The 5000-nt window shown below is 37.1% G+C and overlaps 22 pseudogenes; all 22 read left to right on the forward strand.

Moving 5' to 3' along the window:
* The first annotated feature begins 53 nt into the window (after positions 1-53).
* On the forward strand, positions 54-172 carry LOC148499055 (5S ribosomal RNA; annotated as a pseudogene).
* A 116-nt stretch (positions 173-288) lies between these two features.
* LOC148499056 (5S ribosomal RNA) lies at positions 289-407 on the forward strand (annotated as a pseudogene).
* Positions 408-522: 115 nt separating this feature from the next.
* LOC148499057 (5S ribosomal RNA) lies at positions 523-641 on the forward strand (annotated as a pseudogene).
* A 116-nt stretch (positions 642-757) lies between these two features.
* Positions 758-876, forward strand: LOC148499058 (5S ribosomal RNA; annotated as a pseudogene).
* Positions 877-992: 116 nt separating this feature from the next.
* LOC148499059 (5S ribosomal RNA) lies at positions 993-1111 on the forward strand (annotated as a pseudogene).
* A 116-nt stretch (positions 1112-1227) lies between these two features.
* LOC148499060 (5S ribosomal RNA) lies at positions 1228-1346 on the forward strand (annotated as a pseudogene).
* A 116-nt stretch (positions 1347-1462) lies between these two features.
* LOC148499061 (5S ribosomal RNA) lies at positions 1463-1581 on the forward strand (annotated as a pseudogene).
* A 116-nt stretch (positions 1582-1697) lies between these two features.
* Positions 1698-1816, forward strand: LOC148499062 (5S ribosomal RNA; annotated as a pseudogene).
* Positions 1817-1932: 116 nt separating this feature from the next.
* Positions 1933-2051, forward strand: LOC148499063 (5S ribosomal RNA; annotated as a pseudogene).
* Positions 2052-2167: 116 nt separating this feature from the next.
* On the forward strand, positions 2168-2286 carry LOC148499064 (5S ribosomal RNA; annotated as a pseudogene).
* Positions 2287-2401: 115 nt separating this feature from the next.
* On the forward strand, positions 2402-2520 carry LOC148499065 (5S ribosomal RNA; annotated as a pseudogene).
* A 116-nt stretch (positions 2521-2636) lies between these two features.
* LOC148499066 (5S ribosomal RNA) lies at positions 2637-2755 on the forward strand (annotated as a pseudogene).
* A 116-nt stretch (positions 2756-2871) lies between these two features.
* On the forward strand, positions 2872-2990 carry LOC148499067 (5S ribosomal RNA; annotated as a pseudogene).
* A 116-nt stretch (positions 2991-3106) lies between these two features.
* On the forward strand, positions 3107-3225 carry LOC148499068 (5S ribosomal RNA; annotated as a pseudogene).
* Positions 3226-3340: 115 nt separating this feature from the next.
* Positions 3341-3459, forward strand: LOC148499069 (5S ribosomal RNA; annotated as a pseudogene).
* A 116-nt stretch (positions 3460-3575) lies between these two features.
* On the forward strand, positions 3576-3694 carry LOC148499070 (5S ribosomal RNA; annotated as a pseudogene).
* Positions 3695-3810: 116 nt separating this feature from the next.
* On the forward strand, positions 3811-3929 carry LOC148499071 (5S ribosomal RNA; annotated as a pseudogene).
* Positions 3930-4045: 116 nt separating this feature from the next.
* LOC148499072 (5S ribosomal RNA) lies at positions 4046-4164 on the forward strand (annotated as a pseudogene).
* Positions 4165-4280: 116 nt separating this feature from the next.
* Positions 4281-4399, forward strand: LOC148499073 (5S ribosomal RNA; annotated as a pseudogene).
* Positions 4400-4515: 116 nt separating this feature from the next.
* LOC148499074 (5S ribosomal RNA) lies at positions 4516-4634 on the forward strand (annotated as a pseudogene).
* Positions 4635-4750: 116 nt separating this feature from the next.
* LOC148499075 (5S ribosomal RNA) lies at positions 4751-4869 on the forward strand (annotated as a pseudogene).
* A 115-nt stretch (positions 4870-4984) lies between these two features.
* Positions 4985-5000, forward strand: part of LOC148499076 (5S ribosomal RNA) — a 119-nt pseudogene continuing 103 nt past the window's right edge.

Here is a 5000-nt window from a genome sequence, read left to right on the forward strand (position 1 = left end):
TGAATTTACTTGAGTTAAGAAGTAAAAGAGGTCTAAAGTTAATGTTTTTTAGTGCCTACAGCCAAACAACACTGGACATGCCCAATCTCGTCTGAACTTGGAAGCTATGCAGTGTTGGGCTTGGTTAGTACTTGGATGGGAGACAACCTGGGAATACCAGTTGCTGAAGGTAATTTTATACTGCCATAACATTCTTTTCTATTACATTTTACATTTAATTTTTTCAACTTATGAATGAATTTACTTGAGTTAAGAAGTAAAAGAGGTCTAAAGTTAATGTTTTTGAGCACCTACAGCCAAACCACACTGGACATGCCCAATCTCGTCTGATATTGGAAGCTATGCAGTGTTGGGTCTGGTTAGTACTTGGATGGGAGACCACCTGGGAATACCAGGAGATGTAGGTAATTTTATACTGCCATAACATTCTTTTCTATTACATTTTACATTTCATTTTTCAACTCATCATTGAATTTACTTGAGTTAAGAAGTAAAAGAGGTCTAAAGTTAATGTTTTTGAGCACCTACAGCCAAACCACACTGGACATGCCCAATCTCGTCTGAACTTGGAAGCTATGCAGTGTTGGGCTTGGTTAGTACTTGGATGGGAGACAACCTGGGAATACCAGTTGCTGTAGGTAATTTTATACTGCCATAACATTCTTTTCTATTACATTTTACATTTAATTTTTTCAACTTATCAATGAATTTACTTGAGTTAAGAAGTAAAAGAGGTCTAAAGTTAATGTTTTTGAGCACCTACAGCCAAACCACACTGGACATGCCCAATCTCGTCTGATCTTGGAAGCTATGCAGTGTTGGGCCTGGTTAGTGCTTGGATGGGAGACCACCTGGGAATACCAGGTGCTATAGGTAATTTTATACTGCCATAACATTCTTTTCTATTACATTTTACATTTAATTTTTTCAACTTATCAATGAATTTCCTTGAGTTAAGAAGTAATAGAGGTCTAAAGTTAATGCTTTTGAGCACCTACAGCCAATCCACACTGGACATGCCTAATCTCGTCTGATCTTGGTAGCTATGCAGTGTTGGGCCTGGTTAGTACTTGGATGGGAGACCACCTGGGAAAACCAGATGCAGTAGGTAATTTTATACTGCCATAACATTCTTTTCTATTACATTTTACAGTTAATTTTTTCAACTTATCAATGAATTTACTTGACTTAATAAGTAATAGAGGTCTAAAGTTTATATTTTTGTTCACCTACAGCCAAACCACACTGGACATGCCCAATCTCGTCTGATCTTGGAAGCTTTGCAGTGTTGGGCCTGGTTAGTACTTGGATGGGAGACCACCTGGGAATACCAGGTGCTGTAGGTAATTTTATGCAGCCATAACATTCTTTTCTATTACATTTTACATTTAATTTTTTCAACTTATCAATGAATTTACTTGAGTAAAGAAGTAAAAGAGGTCTAAAGTTAATGTTTTTGAGCTCCTTCAGCCAAACCACACTGGACATGCCCAATCTCGTCTGATCTTGGAGGCTAAGCAGTGTTGGGCCTGGTAAGTACTTGGACGGGAGACCACCTTGGAATACCAGGTGCTGTAGGTAATTTTATATAGCCATAACATTCTTTTCTATTACATTTTACATTACATTTTTTCAACTTATCAATGAATTTACTTGAGTTAAGAAGTAAAAGAGGTCTAAAGTTAATGTTTTTTAGCACCTACAGCCAAACCACACTTGACATGCCCAATCTCGTCTGATCATGGAAGCTATGCAGTGTTGGGCCTGGTTAGTACTTGAATGGGAGACCACCTGGGAATACCAGGTGCTGTAGGTAATTTTATACTGCCATAACATTCTTTTCTATTAAATTTTACATAAAATTTTTTCAACTTATCAATGAATTTACTTGAGTTAAATAGTAAAAGATGTCTAAAGTTAATGTTTTTGAGCACCTACAGTCAAACCACACTGGACATGCCCAATCTCGTCTGATCTTGGAAGCTATGCAGTGTTGGGCCTGGTTAGTACTTGGATGGGAGAACACCTGGGAATACCAGTTGCTGTAGGTAATTTTATACTGCCATAACATTCTTTTCTATTACATTTTACATTTAATTTTTTCAACTTATCAATGAATTTACTTGAGTTAAGAAGTAAAAGAGGTCTAAAGTTAATGTTTTTGAGCACCTACAGGCAAACCACACTGGACATGCCCAATCTCGTCTGATCTTGGAAGCTATGCAGTGTTGGGCCTGGTTAGTACTTGGATGGGAGACCACCTGGGAATACCAGGTGCTTTAGGTAATTTTATACTGCCATAACAGTCTTTTCTATTACATTTTACATTTAATTTTTTCAACTTATCAATGAATTTACTTGAGTTAAGAAGTAATAGAGGTCTAAATTTAATGCTTTGAGCACTTACAGCCAAACCACACTGGACCTGCCCAATCTCGTCTGATCTTGGAAGCTATGCAGTGTTGGGCCTGGTTTGTACTTGGATGGGAGACTACCTGGGAATACCAGGTGCTGTAGGTAATTTTAGACAGCCATAACATTCTTTTCTATTACATTTTACATTTAATTTTTTCAACTTATCAATGAATTTACTTGAGTTAAGAAGAAATAGAGGTCTAAAGTTAATGTTTTTGAGCACCTACAGCTAAACCACACTGGACATGCCCAATCTCGTCTGATCTTGGAAGCTATGCAGTGTTGGGCCTGGTTAGTACTTGGATGGGAGACCACCTGGGAATATCAGGTGTTGTAGGTAATTTTATGCAGCCATAACATTCTTTTCTATTACATTTTACATTTCATTTTTTCAATTTATCAATGAATTTACTTGAGTTAAGAAGTAAAAGAGGTCTAAAGTTAATGTTTTTTAGTGCCTACAGCCAAACAACACTGGACATGCCCAATCTCGTCTGAACTTGGAAGCTATGCAGTGTTGGGCTTGGTTAGTACTTGGATGGGAGACAACCTGGGAATACCAGTTGCTGAAGGTAATTTTATACTGCCATAACATTCTTTTCTATTACATTTTACATTTAATTTTTTCAACTTATGAATGAATTTACTTGAGTTAAGAAGTAAAAGAGGTCTAAAGTTAATGTTTTTGAGCACCTACAGCCAAACCACACTGGACATGCCCAATCTCGTCTGATATTGGAAGCTATGCAGTGTTGGGTCTGGTTAGTACTTGGATGGGAGACCACCTGGGAATACCAGGAGATGTAGGTAATTTTATACTGCCATAACATTCTTTTCTATTACATTTTACATTTCATTTTTCAACTCTTCATTGAATTTACTTGAGTTAAGAAGTAAAAGAGGTCTAAAGTTAATGTTTTTGAGCACCTACAGCCAAACCACACTGGACATGCCCAATCTCGTCTGAACTTGGAAGCTATGCAGTGTTGGGCTTGGTTAGTACTTGGATGGGAGACAACCTGGGAATACCAGTTGCTGTAGGTAATTTTATACTGCCATAACATTCTTTTCTATTACATTTTACATTTAATTTTTTCAACTTATCAATGAATTTACTTGAGTTAAGAAGTAAAAGAGGTCTAAAGTTAATGTTTTTGAGCACCTACAGCCAAACCACACTGGACATGCCCAATCTCGTCTGATCTTGGAAGCTATGCAGTGTTGGGCCTGGTTAGTGCTTGGATGGGAGACCACCTGGGAATACCAGGTGCTATAGGTAATTTTATACTGCCATAACATTCTTTTCTATTACATTTTACATTTAATTTTTTCAACTTATCAATGAATTTCCTTGAGTTAAGAAGTAATAGAGGTCTAAAGTTAATGCTTTTGAGCACCTACAGCCAATCCACACTGGACATGCCTAATCTCGTCTGATCTTGGTAGCTATGCAGTGTTGGGCCTGGTTAGTACTTGGATGGGAGACCACCTGGGAAAACCAGATGCAGTAGGTAATTTTATACTGCCATAACATTCTTTTCTATTACATTTTACAGTTAATTTTTTCAACTTATCAATGAATTTACTTGACTTAATAAGTAATAGAGGTCTAAAGTTTATATTTTTGTTCACCTACAGCCAAACCACACTGGACATGCCCAATCTCGTCTGATCTTGGAAGCTTTGCAGTGTTGGGCCTGGTTAGTACTTGGATGGGAGACCACCTGGGAATACCAGGTGCTGTAGGTAATTTTATACTGCCATAACATTCTTTTCTATTACATTTTACATTTAATTTTTTCAACTTATCAATGAATTTACTTGAGTTAAGAAGTAATAGAGGTCTAAAGTTAATGTTTTTGAGCACCTACAGCTAAACCACACTGGACATGCCCAATCTCGTCTGATCTTGGAAGCTATGCAGTGTTGGGCCTGGTTAGTACTTGGATGGGAGACCACCTGGGAATATCAGGTGTTGTAGGTAATTTTATGCAGCCATAACATTCTTTTCTATTACATTTTACATTTCATTTTTTCAATTTATCAATGAATTTACTTGAGTTAAGAAGTAAAAGAGGTCTAAAGTTAATGTTTTTTAGTGCCTACAGCCAAACAACACTGGACATGCCCAATCTCGTCTGAACTTGGAAGCTATGCAGTGTTGGGCTTGGTTAGTACTTGGATGGGAGACAACCTGGGAATACCAGTTGCTGAAGGTAATTTTATACTGCCATAACATTCTTTTCTATTACATTTTACATTTAATTTTTTCAACTTATGAATGAATTTACTTGAGTTAAGAAGTAAAAGAGGTCTAAAGTTAATGTTTTTGAGCACCTACAGCCAAACCACACTGGACATGCCCAATCTCGTCTGATATTGGAAGCTATGCAGTGTTGGGTCTGGTTAGTACTTGGATGGGACACCACCTGGGAATACCAGGAGATGTAGGTAATTTTATACTGCCATAACATTCTTTTCTATTACATTTTACATTTCATTTTTCAACTCATCATTGAATTTACTTGAGTTAAGAAGTAAAAGAGGTCTAAAGTTAATGTTTTTGAGCACCTACAGCCAAACCA

This window comes from Taudactylus pleione, unplaced genomic scaffold (assembly GCF_031769625.1).
Source record: "Taudactylus pleione unplaced genomic scaffold, aTauple2 ptg000550l, whole genome shotgun sequence".
In the NCBI taxonomy this organism is placed as follows: domain Eukaryota; kingdom Metazoa; phylum Chordata; class Amphibia; order Anura; family Myobatrachidae; genus Taudactylus; species Taudactylus pleione.